Below are 17,373 nucleotides of genomic sequence, written 5' to 3' on the forward strand. Positions count from 1 at the left end.
CAATGTACCAGCTCACAGGGCACTGTCTGTGAGGGAGTTTTTAGTCAGTAAACAAATAACTCTATTGGAACACCCTCCCTACTCAACTGATCTGGCCCCCAGTGACTTCTTTCTTTACCCAAAGATATAGGAAATATTGAAAGGAAGACCTTTTGATGCCATTCAGGACACCAGGGGTCATGCGACAACAGCTCTGACGACCATTCCAGAAAAAGAGTTCCAAAATGACTTTGAAGGGTGGACTAGGTGTTGGTATTGGTGCATAGCTTCCCAAGGGGAGTATTTGGAAGGTCACTGTAGTGATATTCAGCAATGAGGTAGTTTTTCTTGGATGTAGCAGTTTTTGTTGGATGAGTTCGCAAACTTAATTGTCAGACCTTATATTATAATTCTATGATATAGGCATTATGTCCTCAATTTGCAGGTGTACAAAGTGAGACTAACAGGACTGAATAACTTTCTAAGATCACAGCGAGTAGATGGTAGTAACTCCGGGCTGCCTGACTACATGCCTATTTTCTTGTTACTAGGCAACTCTCCACTTCAGAAAAAGGACCAAGGATCCATAGAGATCACCATGCCCCACACTCTTATGTTAAGTATGGAGGACAGTGTTCATTCTCACAATCCTGAGGTCTAGTCACCCAGGCCTTAGGATCCGCTGCATCTGTACAAAACCCAGAAGCAATACCATCCTTGAAGATGAACAGCTAGGCACCTGACCCACCCCAAAACCTGTATTTCCAGTTACAAATAGACAGGGCATGTTCTCTCAGGAAGTATTTCAGTAAGTTGGCTTTATCTTACCCCATATAAACTTCAAAAGTAGCCTATAAATTTCAGCAAGGAGACAGTTCTTTTCAGAAAGAAGAGAATAAGACCTTTCAATTCTACTAAAATCCCTAAGTTTTTATAAGTGTGTACCCTCATACACTGAACTATATTCCAGGGACTGCGACTGAACCACGTAAAGGGATACTTTTCAATATTTATTCTTGCTTGCTTCAAGATGGAAGTGAAGTGATTAGTGATATTTGACAGTATTGGCATTACCAGAAATTCTGTATTTAAAATCATATTTAGATTACTTTCATGAACCACCTCTGAAGCAGTGTTTCAGAAGCTGTTCCATAAGGTGAGACCCTGACTTAATTTATTCAGTGATTTTGTTAAGCAATGAACCTGGAAACTATTAAGATAACACCTTAAAAGCTTCTCTGTTTACTCTTTTAGTTATCCATGGAGGCGCAATTTGAAGTAGAATTTCTTTAGTAGGAATCATTCAGTGATTTGAGGAATTCACTAGCTTTTGATTATATCTCAGTATTTTTTCTGGAATAAATACTTTTAATTACATGAAAAGACTGCAGGTTTGGCAATAGGAGAACACACTTTCACAATACAGATAAACAAATAAGTTCAGTCTTCCAGGAAAACTCCAGAAGACTTTGTGTACTATTCATCGGCACAGGTTCACATACATGAAGGAAATAAACAGCAAAGGCTCATTCAAAATTAGCCTACTGATAGACCTCATTCTGCCCACATCCTCATCTCTTCCTGAAGACAATCAATGATGCTAAGGCTTTACTGATACACCATTTCAAGTAACGCTTTGAAATGAAATCCCATGTGCAGAACATGTTGCTTTAACATTGTTGACAGAAAAGAGGAGCATATCAGACAATGACGTCTACTCTTGAGAATTGTTTTCAATCTTAAAATCAAACTAAGGAAACATCATATAGATGTATGAAATGATGACAGTCATTCTAAATGACAATCAGGTGCTGATGTAAAGCATTTGGTCCAATAGACATTTGTTTCACCCTTACTGACCTATTTTGATTGAGGCATATGCTCAGCTGAGGAAAAAAGAGTTAAATGAACTATTGCTTACTACTCTATTTTTACAATACTTATAGCCTTGGGGGAGGAGGGAGCATGACAGTGAAATATCAGGCTGTTAGGTGGGAAGGGCTAGCACAACGGTAGCACAGGGTTTGCATGGGAACCCAAAGTGGGGATGTGGGACCCAGTTTGGGGATTTCCAGAACATGCAGAGGAAGTTATGTCCTGTACTGAAGGACAAAGAGGAGTTAGCCCAGTGGGAATGACGTGGGTGGAATGGTGGAAATGGCATGTGGCAGGAGAGGATAATCAAGTGAGAAAGAGAAAGCAGGCTTTAGAATTCCAAGTGTTTAGAATGACAGCGGTTCTCAAACTTCAGCCTGCCTCAGAATCTTCTGGAGAGCTACGAAAACACAGATTGTTGGGTTCCATCCCAGTGTTTGTGATTCAATAGGTCTGAGGTGGAACTCTGAGGAATCTGCCCTTCTAACAAGTCCCCAGGTGGTGCTGACACTGCTGGCTTGGGGACCCCACCCTGGAGTCCCTGGACTAGAGCACAGCGTGTGAAGCAAGTCATGGCACGAGCTATGGCTAGAGCCACCAATTGGGCTTCTGTCCCTTCCCAAAGGAGCTGAAGGGAAAGAGGCTAGAAGGCAGAGAATGACAGGTTGAAATTTGGGTTTTAAGAAAGATTATTCTTCTGGGGCAGCTCGATAGCTCAGTTGGTTAGAGCATCGTGCCCTTAACAACAAGGTGGCCGGTTCGATCCCCACATGGGCCACTGTGAGCTGCACCCTCCACAACTAGATGGAAACAACTACTTGGCTTGGAGCTGATGGGTCCTGGAAAAACACACTTAAAGAAACGAAAGTTTAAAAAAAAAAAAAGATGATTCTGGATTCGTTGAAAATAATGAAGAATTGGAAGACTGAGGATTAATTTTGGTCTTTATAGTAATTTAGGGGAAAGATGTGGGTCATTGACAGAGGATGGAAAACCTCCTATTTTAAATTTCGGGGGAAATCAGACTCAGAGCAATGTGCCATGAGGCCCGAGAGGGGACTCTAAATGGATCACCAAACAAAGGTTCCGAGAATGTAAGGACATGGAGACAAGCAAAATCACAGACATGAAGATCCTGGCATGACCTGAATAGCCTTTTTTTTTCTTCTTTTTTAATCATACTCAATGGTGAAAAGCTAACAGTGTTGTCCTTAAGGTCAAGACCATGACAGGGATGTCCACTTTCATTACTTTTTTTTTTTTTCATTGGGAAAGGGGAACAGGACTTTATTGGGGAACAGTGTGTACTTCCAGGACTTTTTTTCCAAGTCAAGTTGTTGTCCTTTCAATCTTAGTTGTGGAGGGTGCAGCTCAGCTCCAGGTCCAGTTGCCGTTGGGAGTTGAACCGGCAACCTTGTGGTTTGAGAGGATGCACTCCAACCAACAGAGCCATCCGGAGCTCAGCGGCAGCTCAGCTCAAGGTGCCGTGTTCAATCTTAGTTGCAGGGGGTGCTGCCCACCATCCCTTGCGGGACTCGAGGGGTTGAACTGGCAACCTTGTGGTTGAGAGCCCACTGGCCCATGTGGGAATCGAACCGGCAGCCTGCGGAGTTAGGAGCACGGAGCTCCAACCGCCTGAGCCACCTGGCTGGCCCCACTTTCATTACTTTTATTCAACATAATATTGGAGGTCCTAGCCATAGCAATTAAACCAAAAAAAAAAAAAAAAAAAAGGCATCCAAATATCCAAATTTGAAAGGAACAAGTAAAACTCATTATTTGCAGAGGACATGATATTATATAAAGAGAACTCCAAAGAGTCCACCAAAAAAACTATTAGAACTGAAAAATGAATTCAGGAAAGTAGCAGTGTACAAAATTAATATTCAGAAATTGGTTGCATTTTAATACAATAATAACGCACTATCAGAAGGAGAAATTAAGAACACCATGTCATTTACAAATGCATCAAGAAAGAGCAAAATACCTAGGAAAAAGTTTAACCAAGGAGGTAAAATACCTGCACTCAGAAAACTGTAAGACATTGAAGAAAGAAACTGAAGAAGATACAAAAAAATGGAAGCATATACCATGCTCATAGATAGGAAGAATTAACATCATTAAAATGTCCGTATTACTCAAAGCAATCTTTAGATTCAGTACAATCCCTATCAAAATACCAATGGCATTTTTCACAGAGCTAGCATCAGTATGGAGGTTCCTCAAAAAATTAAAAATAGAACTACTTCATGATCCAGCAAGCCAACTTCTGGGTATTTATCCAAAGAAATCCAAAACACTAATTCAAAATATATATGCACCCCTCTGTTCACTGCAGCATTATTTACAAATAGACAAGATATGGAAGCAACCTAGGTGACCATCAGTAGACAACTGGATAAAGAAGATGTGATACATATATATAATGGACTATTACTTGGCCATAAAAAGAATGAAATCTTAGCATTTGTGACAACATGAATGGACCTAGAGGGTATTGTGCTAGGTGAAATTAGACAGGCAGAGAAAGACAAATACCATATGATCTCACTTATATGTGGAATCTAAGGAACAATATAAATGAACAAACAAAACAGAAACAGACTCATAGATCCAGAGAATAAACTGATAGTTGCTAGATTGAATGGGGGTTAGAGGCTGGGTGAAAAAGGTAAAGAAGTACAAATTGGGATTTACAAAATAGCCATGGGGATATAAAGTCATGGTGATGTAAGCATAGAGTACAGTTAATAACATGGTAATAACTATGTATGGGGTCAGGTGGGGACTAGACTTATTGGGGTGATCACTTCATAAATTATATAAATGTCTAATCACTGTGCTGTACACCTGAAACTAATGTAAAATATTGAATATCTACTGTGCTTGAAAAATAAAAATAAACAGATAAAAAGATGACAAGGTGGCTAGACTAGCATTGTATTTATTCTCTGTAATCTCTACGAGGATGCTGGTTTGACCAAAACTACAGTTTCCAAAGTCTGTCATAGTCAAATGCAAGAACTACTTGTATCACATCCAACTGTAATTAGAGCATTTAACCATAAATTCGGCAAAGGTCTTAAACTAACAGGATACAGTTATTAAGAATGTGAAGGAACTGCTGCTCTCATTAATCACACTAAAATAATTTGAAACTTTAAAAGTGAAACAATGGCCAACGGTACTTTCCATTTAAAGAATTACTGTTATCAAGAGGAAATAGGCTTTGTTGTTCTGTATTGATTTCCAAAAAAGGACAACTACAATTTATACTAAAATAATCTCATGAATCTACAACAGATGCAGAAACACACACACACACACACACACACACACCCATACTAAAGGAGCTTGTCACAAATGTGTATTGTGTGTCATTTTTTCTTAATGAAGGATGGACTAAGCATTACACTAAAGAAATGAAATTCTTAATTTAATAGATTTTTCCATCACTTATTTACTCTCATATGGGTACTAAATAAGTTTCACAAAAATCTAACTTGCAAATACTTGGAAGCTATAAATAGAGCAATAGGCTAAAGTACATTTTAAATCCACCTAAATGCCCAAGGCTGGAGAAGTTTTAAGAGAGATAAAAAGAAAATAGTCACTTTCCAAAAGGAAATAGTTGGCAATTTGGGACAAAAACAATGTGGAATTGCCATCAGCGCTAATGAGAACTGCATTCTCATCAAGAGAAAAATATAAGCTCTAGCAAATGCTAAAAAAGCTCTCCAAAGACATTGATCATAGTGAGAATAGTTTAAAAGCCCTCAAAAATGAAGAAACCCTCAAAAATGAATAACTTCACAGAGGTGCAAAACAATAGCAAATCTTGGGGTGGCTAGTTTGCTCAATGGTTAGAGCTCAGTACTCATAACACCAAGGTCACCGGTTCGATTCCCACATAGGCCAGTGAGCTGCGCCCTCCACAACCAGACTGAAGACAATGACTTGAGCTGATTGGTCCCGGAAAAACACACTGTTCGCCAATACACCCCTATTAAAAAACAAAAAAAGCAAATCTTTCTTATTTTTCTTCCCCTTCCATGTTTACCTGCTTTCCTCCTGGTCCGCAATTGCAAATGAAGGCTGATAAAGAGGCTCTTTCCACCAGCAGCCAGCAGACACTGGTACTGGGACACCTCCTGTCATTGCATTACCAGGTCCAGTCACTGATGCTTGCTAAAATCAGAGCCGTGTTCTCTTGCTGAGCTTCAAAATAGGATTCTACATCAAGCTGGTGAACAGCATGGAGTAACGTGCCAATTAGAATGAGTTCTTCAGGAGCTCAGTTCCCCGTGGAGGGCTGGAAAAAGTGCACAATTCAAGAAATTTTTCACTCATCTTGGAAAGATGGATTCAGTAGATTTGGGCTGGGTTGGGGTGCAAAGAAGTTACTTCTTTGCAAGAAATTCTTAGAATCATAGATTTGGCAGAATCCATAAAGGTCTTCCAAGGGTCCAAATCTCTTATTTGACGGTTCCATTACTTTGTCAAAGCAGACAAGTTGAGAAGTTAACCGATGAGCATTCTCTCAGGACAGTACAGAATCTCCATGAATTCTTTTGCTATGCAGGTTTGCTCTAAGAAGCAAACAAGTATTTCTGTCTCAATATAAGCTATGCTAAAACAGTGGACATTCACAGTCTGATTTCTATGTTTGATCATTCACAGTCTGACTACTACGTTTGATAAGGTGGAAGGTCCTATCCCCATTTTCCAAGCATAGGGGAAAATATGTGTTTTCAGTGGAAAATTATGCATTGTTCACAGCTTCAGAGCGCAGCCTTCAGAGTTACCTGACATGGATTCCTTGCGGGTTCTGTGGACTCCACTGTCTTTGGGCTATTTTACAACTCAGTAGGTTGGAGAACACTGATAGCAGTGCAATAATGCGATTCTATGGATACACAAATAAATTCTGTCTAGTGGAGGGCAGCCCCTCCCCCACACTTCCCCAGAGGAAAGGAGAGGAAGGCTATGTTGCATCCATTTGCCTATTTATTCAGTATTTCTGATCTGTAAATGCCTCTGCTTTTTGCTATCTTTGAACTAGTTATAACATCTTTTTGTTTCCTCACTTAATTAATGAGATAAATGAAATATTTGAGACATGGTCATTTTATATTTATGTGAAAATGATAACTTTACCTTCAAAAATTATTCTCTAACACAGTACTATGGTTTTTAAATAATTCCAGATTATAATAACTTAAACTAATCAAATCCATTTTTTTCTACTCATGTTATTTTCCTCAGACTGCAATAGTCTGGTTAAAAACAATAAACTGTCAAATTGGTCAAAAAGGTTTTAGTTTTAGTTATGGTCTCAGATTGTCTATGTGCTGAAGAAAAAAGTTTAAAACTCCATCAAGTAGTTTGATGTGAAACTAAACTCTGTGTGTGTGTGTGTGTGTGTGTGTGTGTGTGTGTAGGGGGGTGTTGTGTGTGTGTGTGGGTAAATAGAAAAATAAATTGATTACACACTAGATGTTAAAAATACTATCATAGAAGTAGGATGTGAAATTGCATATTGCAATGATCAAAATTCTAAAATACTCCATCTGAAGTATCAGAAATGCTAAATTAAAGTATTTATCACTGAGAGATAATATAAAACTCTCTTAGCTTAAAAAAAGTTATTTCCAACTCTACTAAAAATGATTTCACACTATAAGTATCTTCCAGTTTTCCTTCCATTTGTATTACAAATAGGTTTAATATTTAATTACTTTGACTATCATAAATTAAAAAGTAAACGAAGTATTAGGTTTCTGCTACACTTAGTAATACCTTTAGATGGACTCATTCATTTAACAATCATGAAAAATTTATTATGTGTAAGATGTCATGCTGAATACTGTTAGAGTTGATCTAAGATTCATTTCAATCTACATTGGTCTAGCTCAGTCAATACACTGTAAGGTAATGAGACACTGATTTCAACACCTGGCTCTGGCACTAACTAACTGGGTGACCTGGAAGAAGGTAACCAGCATCCCCACACTCTGCTTCCTCATCCAAAATCAGGATAAGTCCTGCCACGTGGGTGGTTATCTTAAGGATAAAAGTATATAATATACGTAAAAAGAGTTGCAAAATTCTGTCCACATTTTAATTATTATATCTAACTTAAAATATGTACGTTTCAGAAACATGTAGATATCTAGAGGAAGCTTTTGATCCTGATCGAGGATGATGTTATTATTACTATTATTATCAAATATTTTTCATACATTATTTCATTTAATGATCACAATAACCCATGACATAAGCATAATTAGAACTAAGTTTTCCAAAACAGAAAGCATTAGGAACAGATGGTTTCACTGGTGGATTCTACCAAACATTTAAGGAAGAAATTATGCTAAGTCTCTATAATCTCTTTCAAAAAACAAAAGAGAAGGAATACTTCTTAACTCATTCTATGAGGCGAGCTTTATCTTAATCCCAAAATTGTATAAAGACATTACAAGAAAACTACAGACCAATATCTATATTGAAGATAAATGCAAAATCCTGAAATAATTAGCAAATGAAATAAAAAAAAAAGGATAAAAAAAATTATATACCACGATGAAGAGGGATCTATCCCAAGTTTGCAAGGCTGGTTCAACATTTGAAAATAAATTAATATAATTTATCACATGAACAAACTAAAAAATAAAAACCACATGATCATATCAATAGATGCAGAAAGAAAACATTTGATAAAATCTAATATCCATTCATTATAAAAATTCTCAGTATAATAGAACTTTCTCAAGTTAATAAGGACTATCTACAAAAGACCTACATCTAACATTATATTTAATGGTGAGAAATCTCTAGGTTGGTGCAAAAGTAATTGCGGTTTTTGCAATTATTTTTCACCTTTTAAACAGCAATTACTTTTGCACCAACCAAATAGAAGCTTTGCCACTAAGATCAGGTACAAAGCAAGGATGCCCCTTATCATTACTCCGTTCAACATCACATTAGAAATTATTGTCTTGTAATAAGGCAAAAAAAAGAAAATAAAAATACATAGATTGTGAAGGAAGACGTAAAATCATTGTTGTTACTAGATGATGTGATAGCCTATGTAGAAAATCCAAAAGTGACAAAAAACAAACAGACAAAAAAATCTCCTGGAACTAATAAACAATATATAAAGATTGCAGGATACAAGGCCAATATACAAAAGACAACTGATTTCCTATATACCAAAAATGAACAAGTAGAATTTGAAATTAAAAACATAGTACCACCTACATTAGCATTCAAGATAATGAAATACTTAAGTATAATGCTAACAAAATATATGCAAGGTTTATATGAGAAAAATGAGAAAACTGATGAACAAAATCAACGAAGAACTAAATAAATGGAGAGATACTCCATGTTCATGAATAGGAAGACTCAACATTGTCAAGATTTCAGTTCTTCCTAACCTGATATACAGATTCAATGCAATCTCACTCAAAGTCCCAGAAAGTTATTTTATGGACATTGACAAACTGATTGTAAAGTTTATATGGAGAGACAAAAGATCCAGAATAGCCAACATAATATTGAAGAAAAAAACAAAGCTGGAGGACTGGTGCTATCTTACGTAAAGACTCACTGTAAAGCTACAGTAATCAGGACAGTGTGGTAGTGGTGAAAGAATAAGCAAATAGATAAAATGGAAAAGGATAAAGAGCACAGAAATATACCCTCATAAATATAGTCAACTGCTCTTTGATAAAGGAGCAAAGGCACTACAATGGAGCAAAGACAGTATCTTCAACAAATGAAACAGGAACAAAAGAACAGCCCCATGCAAAAAAAAAAAAAAAAAAAAAAAAACACACCACAAACAAACAAAAAAAGATGTACCTAGACACAGATCTTACATACTTCACAACAGTTAACTCAAGATAGATCACAGACCTAAATGTAAAATACAAAACTACAAAATATTTAGAAGACAACATAAAGAGAAAACCTAAATGACCTTCGGTATGCAGTACCTTTTTAGATACAATACTAAAGACATGATCCATGAAAGAAATAACTGATAAGCTAGACTTCATTAAAATTAAAAGATTCCGCTTGGTGAAAGACAATGTCAAGAGAATTATAAAACAAGCCACCTACTGGGAGGAAATATTTGCAAAAGACACATCTGATAAAGAACAGTTATACAAAACATACAAAGAATTATTAAAACTCAACAATAAGAAAACAAACTACTCAATTAAAAACTGGGCCAAAAAGGATATACAGATGGCAAATAAGCATATGAAAAGATGCTCCCTATCCTACATAGTCAGGACAATGCACATTAAACAATGAGGTATCACTACATACCCATTAGAATGGCCAAAATCCAGAACATTGACAACAATAAATGCTGGTGAGGGTGTGGAGCAACAGGAATTCTCATATGCCACTGGTGGGAATGCAAAATGTTACAGCCACTTTGGAAAACAGCTGAGTGGTTTCTTACAAAGCTAAATATACTCTTACCATGCTATCCAGCAATCACACTCCTTGGTATTTACCAAAATGAGTTGAACACACACACACACACACACACACACACACACACACACACAAATGTGCACATGGATGATGATAGCACCTTTATTCACAATTAAAAGGCTCTGAAGCAACAAAGATGTCCTTCAGTAGCTGAATGAATAAATAAACTGTGGTATATCCAGACAATGGAATACTATTTAGCACTAAAAAGAAATGAGCTATCAAGCAATGAAAAAACATGCAGGAAACTTAAATGTATAATACTAAGTGAAAGAAACCAATCTGAAAGACTTGATATATGCTGTATGAGTTTACTATATGACATTATGGAAAAAGCAAGACTGTGGAGACAATAAAAAGATCAGTGTTTACCAGTGGAGAGAGAGGAGGTGGGGGATAAATACACAGAGCACAGAAGATATTTAGAGCAGTGAAAATACTCTGTATTATATTATAAAGATGGATATATGTCATTATACATATGTCCAAACCCACAGAATGTACAACACCAAGAGAGAACCCTAAGGTAAACTATGGACTTTGGGTAATTATGATGTCTCAATATAGGTTTATTCTTGGTAAAATGTACCATTTAGGTGAATGCTGTTGATAATGGGAGAAGTTAGCTCTGTGTGGGGGTAGAAGGTATATGAGAAATCTCTATACCAACCTCTCGGTTTTCCTGTAAACCTAAAATTGCTCTAAAAAAAAAAGTCTTTATAAAAAAACGTAATTTACAGGTGATAAAGTAAGGATCAGGAAAGTTAAGTCATCTCCTAATAAATATCACAGTTAAAAAGTGGCTAAATCAGCATTTGAATCTAGGCTCGCCTAGTTCCAAAGCACATGCCTTTCTACCGTTCTACACAATTGTTCATTCTAGTGGGAGATTTTAACCTGGTTAACATTCCTTAAAGAAATCTCCTCCCACCAAGAATCAAATAAGATACATAATTCGTAAGTCATAAAACAAGCACTTTCAGCCTAATTGATTCAACAGCAAATAATCCTCATAAGGTAGGAGTCCTTCACTCTGTTGACATTCCTCAATATTCAAACATACAAGATTCCAAAAAATGTTCCTAGTTATGTCAAGTTTTCTAAAGTAATTGAAGTAATCATGCTGCCTGAAGTAACCATCTACCTCATCCATTCAACTACAAAATGTCACGTTGCACTAAAAAGGTTTGAGGAACTTTCTAGAGTAAATATTTTAAATAGTTTTTTCCAACAGAGAGCTAATCTTCATTAAGTAATGTCTGCAAAAAGTAAGATAGTTATCAAGTATCCTGGTAGTAAAAATAAGTCGTATTATCAAATAAGTCATATTATCAAAAGCCTAGAAATATGTCCTCTCCTGGGGAGGAAATAAGCAATGATCCAATGTAGGAAATATCCTTTTTGAACCTAAAATAAGAACTTTGAAAACAATCCAAAGATACTGTAAGTGCTATCACACTGAATCCTGAAGACAACATAAAGAGAAAACACAGAAAACACAGGACAAAACTGTGAATCTACCAAAATTCCTCAAAGAGCTCAGGGCCTGTTAAAGAATTCCTCATTTTGATTATTTGTCCATGTGGAAATGGCAAAATGTCAGTTGCTGCACATACTCTTTTCTTGGAATATTTCCCCAATGAGAGAGAAAAAGCCTCTTTTGATATAGGAATCACCAGAACCTTCCTTAAAATTCACTGGCATTTAAGTCTTTTGGGGGAAAAGATGGGAAGTAAAACCTCTGCAAATATATAAATGCATGATGGAGAGAATGTAGAATTCGGAGAAGAAGATGGACAAATCCCTGAGTAGCTGCCACAAATAGTAGACGAAACATCCAGAAAAGAAGGCCGAGAAGAAGTGGTCAGAGAAATAAGTGTAAAACCAGAGCTGCAGTGGTGATGGAAGTCACGGGTATCCTGTTTGCCTGAAAGAAATATGGTAAAGTGTGCCAAATGAGAATGAGAAACCAGGTGGAATGAAAACACCAGTCTGCACTTAAGAACAAAGTTCTCTTGATTTTAGAAAGAGTCATTTTAGTGAAATCATGGGAATCAAAGCCAGATGGAGGGTATACAGGGAAAAATGGAATATGATAAAATAGAGGCAATGAACATAGAGAAATTTTTGATGTTTGGCTGTACAAAGAAGGATAATAGTTGGGGTAAAATGGTTGTAGGAAGGGGGTGTGGAACCCAGAATTTTTTTTTTTAAATGGGAAAGATTAGAACATATGTAAGTGTTGATGGGATGGGTCAAAACTAAACATAAAGAAGAAGAAGGAAATAATGGATAAGGTAACATGTTTTAGAAGGTGAGAGAGGATGGGATCCCAAGTACACATGAAGAACTTTCAAGTCTATTCCTCATATTGAGTGTTAAAGAGAAAACCACGGGTCCAAAATGGCGTCATCTGTGTTAGAACCCATGATACCAAACCTAGATTTAATACCTGACCTAATTGCTGTGTCTGCCTCTTCCAGGAACATAATCTTAATCAACAGTGGAATTTTCTGGTCAATACCAATGAGATAATCTGTCACATGAGCCCTATCCATTCCCCCCAGCTCCACAGAAAGAAGAGACATCCTTTCTTTTCTTTTGCTGATTAACTTCCTTGCTGCACCATTCTTTTCTGTAAAAACCTTGCATTTTGTACAACCCCCTTTGAGCCTCTTCTCGTTGTTTGATGGGATGCTGTTGTTTGATGGGATGCTGCCTGATTCCTGAACTGCTTAATAAAAACAATTCACATTTACTTGGTTGAATTTTAATTTTTTTAACAAGGGAAACAAGGGAGTTTCTTATGGTGGTTCAATTTTTTTTTTCAGAATAATAGAGAGTAATGTATCTGTTGACAATGCAAGAACTAGAGGAGAAGTAATGATATTCTTATTTTTTTCTTTATCCTTTGTCCTTGATTATCCCAGCTACCTGAAGATTCTAATCATTAATTATGCTATTTAACAACATGACCTGGTGATGGTTTAATGGGATTTTTGTGTTCTGTTTGCCAATGAACTAAACCTTGAAACAGGGAAACTAGAAACTATGACCCACATGGCTCCTTCTGCTCTAGTAATACATTCACTTAAATTTCCAAGTCACTAAGTCAGGCAGAGATCTTCCAAGTAAATGGTGGGTTAGTTCGGAAAAGAAAGTGTCTGTTATTGTAGGCAAGTTCTCATAAATGCAGTGAGAATTATCAGCTTATTAAAGAAACATGCCCTGATATTGGAGATAAAGAAAAATAAAATGATGCCTTCTTCTTTTTTTTAATCAGCTAATGTTAACAGATGAGTTTGATTATGGAGACCGATTTGATCAGAAGCTCAGGGAAGCAACGTTAACTATGGAAAATCTTTGAATTAACACAGAGGAGCCTTTTAAGTTAATCTATGATAGCAGAAAAGAAAATGAGTCTGGTAAAAAAAAAAATGCCTGCGAAGAACAAGAAGTAGGAAAAGTAAATAGAAGATCAATTAAGCTGTAATTTCACTTCTGTGCTCTGAGGGTTAGCTGCCAAGAAATGAAATCTCTAGCTATGAAGGAGAAACTGGATAATGGAAAGGTAACAGAGACAGATAGATGTATAGATAGATAGATAGATAGATAGATAGATAGATAGATAGATAGATAGATAGATTGATAGATAGATAATAGGCAGAACACAGAAACAAATCTAGCACATATGTGGAATGTATTAACAAGGTTTTTTAAGTGATATTAAGCATCGCAAAATAAGGGAAACAATGCACACTGTGCATAATGGAATCAGACTTTTCAAAAGCCTTATTTAATAAGGAACTGGCTTCATTTTGGAAGCCTGGGAAATTCACACACACACACAAAAAAAATACCATTCATTAGACGTAATTAATTTCACACAGGCTTTTCTGAAAGTAAATGAAAACCAAGCTGTGGCTTGCACTGAACATGCTCTAGGTTAAAATAATACGAAAGTGGCCATCAAAGAAAAAAAAGTTGCAGGTAAGAGTTTGTCGCTTTAGGGAGGTGTTGCTAGAAGTATAATCTGCATATCAGCTGGGTTCTCCTACACTTTTGAGATCTAAACAGGTCCAGGCCTGAGCTCATTTGCATAGTGTGGGAATCCACAGCCTTCCCACTGTTGGAGAACAAACCTTCTTAGGGTCAAATCTATTTCTAGGTTCATACTTCTGGGGCTGCTGTCTCTATTTAATATCAAGTTGACTGAGGCATAAAAATCATCTCTTTCTCTCAAGCTAGTTTACATACCCATTTGTGGGTATGGTACACTGTAAGATTTGGTATGGAATGGCACAGAAGAGTGTGTTCAGTTGTGAAAATTGAAATAGTTTCCGTTGAGTCTTCAGAAAACATCTTTTGGCCACCATATTTTTCCCACTGGCTGTTTTACCTCCTATCATCCAGCAAACATCATAATTTTCTCTTCCTAAACTCTGCTCTCTTCCTTCTCTTCTTTAGTTCCCTCTCTTCCCTACCTCTCCCTCTCAGAAACAAGAGAAATTCCTCTATAATTCTCAGAAGGGCAATTTAACCAGCCTCTTTTGTGGTTTTGACTGTACTGAACATCCCACCCCACAGGGCTCCACCTTCTACCCAGTGGTTAATCAAAGCATTTCCTCAAAGATCGTTTCCTCCCCCAAAAGCATTCTGGTGCCAATTGCTAAGAAAATAAATCCAATACCTAAATTACACAAGTACTTCAAAAGAGTGGATTTGTCACACAGGAAAACAACCAATTGCTTGAAAAGCTCATGTCATATAATAGTAGTCATCAACGTAGCAGTAATTATTGTGAAATCGTTTTATAGACTCGTGCCTGTAAGGGGATTTTTCCACCTTAGGAAATTTTCAATGGAATAGATGGTCACATGCAAGAAAAAACTTTCAAAAATATAAATAAAACAAAACTCAAGAGAAGACTGTATTTTGTAGGTGGGGACAACTTGCATTGGGTAACCCAGGCACACGCTTCCATCATAGCTGAGTGCTCCTCTGTTTGCTTCAGGAGAAATGCAGGAACAAACAGCAGCTGGTCAAGGTCCCTGCTGGGGACCATCGTCTAAGTTGGGACCCAGCTGATTGCCTGCCTACCTTCCTGTCGGATGTGAGCTCTTCATGCCTTTCGATTCTGTTTACCTCAGGTTTCCCAGCAGTCCAGGCTCTTGACTCATTCCACAGCCTCTCTTTCCCTGCTATACAACCATCATCCTGATGCTGTTCAGAACACCTTTGAATACCAGTGGGTCTAGCCATCGACTCCATTTGTACGTGACCTGACGTTTTCTCTCTCAAATCTTCTAGGATTTTTGTTTCTTTATTTGCCTCTCTTTTCATTTGTATGGCTGGGCAGTCAGTGGGTCATTTTAATCTAGAAACTGTCCTTCAGGTCCAGGAATTTTTGTGCGTATCTTATTTCCTTCATCTTTTTTTCTGTTTTCTTTTTGAAACTCTTATCATTCAGATGTTGGTACTCCTATACAGAGCTCCTCATTTTGTTTTAACTTTCTTCTCCTATTATCTTTTTCTTTTTCATCTATTTTTAAAAAGATTTTATTGACTTTACCTTCCAACCCTCCTACTGATTCTTTTAATTCTCATATATTTTTAATATCCAAACACCCATTCTTGTGCTTTGATGATTCACTTTTTATAACATTCTGTCCTCGTTTTGTGGGTACCACATCATCTTGTAATTCTTTGAAGATATTAGTAAAGTATTTTTGAAGTTTCTTGATCCTTGTAGCATTTTCTGTTTTCTCTAACCTTTTGGTTTGTTTGATTGCTGTTTTTTTTTTCTTCCTTCTTCCCTCCGTCCCTCCCTCCCTCTCTCTGTCTCTCTGTCTCTCTCTGTCTCTCTGTCTCTCTCTCTTTCTTTATTTCTGTATTTCACATTGGGAGCTCTATGTGCATGAGCAGAATTTGTCAGTGGTGAATATCACTCGACCGTAAACTGGCTTTTTTATTGAGGGGCACGCAAATATAGGTATCTGTTTTTTACCACAGGCCAGTTTGCCCTGTAGGGAATTCTCTGTTCTCCAACTTGGTGTGTACAAATGAGTCTGGGAGTGTGCTCATCGTTGTTTGGGGAAAGAGTAAACCTTTCTAGAGAGTAAAGTTCCGCCTTCTGCTGATATGAGGACAGCTCACCCATTGGCTGAAGTCTGGAGGAGAAAATGTGAGGACCTGTTTCATAAGCAAATATTCAACTAATCTTTCAAAGTTTCCTGATACCTTGAGTTCCCAAGTTCTTCCTGGTTCTAAGACATGTATCCTCTTGCTTTATGTCTACTGCCCCTCACACCACTGTATTTACTTTTACCTTTTTCTAGACTATTAAGTCAGTTTTCCCTAGTCCATCCATTTTTCCATCTTTCAGAATCTTGTTGAAACCTCTCAAATGCTATTGTCTTCCATTTAGTTCTTATGGTCTTCTGGGCTCATTGCTCGTTTAAAAAAAATCACTTTGCTACCTTTTTAATGAGGTTATGAAAGAGAACAGAAGTAACCACTTGCATTCAATATACCTTGCTAACCATAGGTATAATTCTCTCTTCCATCCTTATAATTGGGTTTCCATCCTTACCACATCACTGAAATTACTTCTATCAAGGTCACAACCAACCTCCATAGCACTATACACATTAATAATTGCCTTGACCTCCTCCTCCTTGACTTCTGGGCACTTAATACAACAGGCCACTCCTTGAAACTTTCTTTTTGGGGGATAGAATGACACCATATCCTCCTGCTTTTTCTCTTATTTCATCATCTGGTCCTTAGTTGTCTTCGATTGCTCTTGCTCTTTTGCCATATCTTAAATATTCAAGTACAAGTCCCAGATCTGCAATCAGCAAGCTGGGGACCTAGAAGAGCCAATGGTGCTGTTCCAGTTTGAAAGCTGGCAGGTTTGAGACACAAGAAGAGCTGATGTTTCAGTTTGAGATTAAATGTAGGAGAAGACTAATGTCCCAGGTCAGTAGTAAGGCATAAGGAGTT

Source organism: Rhinolophus ferrumequinum, chromosome 14 (genome assembly GCF_004115265.2).
Source record: "Rhinolophus ferrumequinum isolate MPI-CBG mRhiFer1 chromosome 14, mRhiFer1_v1.p, whole genome shotgun sequence".
Lineage (NCBI taxonomy): Eukaryota > Metazoa > Chordata > Mammalia > Chiroptera > Rhinolophidae > Rhinolophus > Rhinolophus ferrumequinum.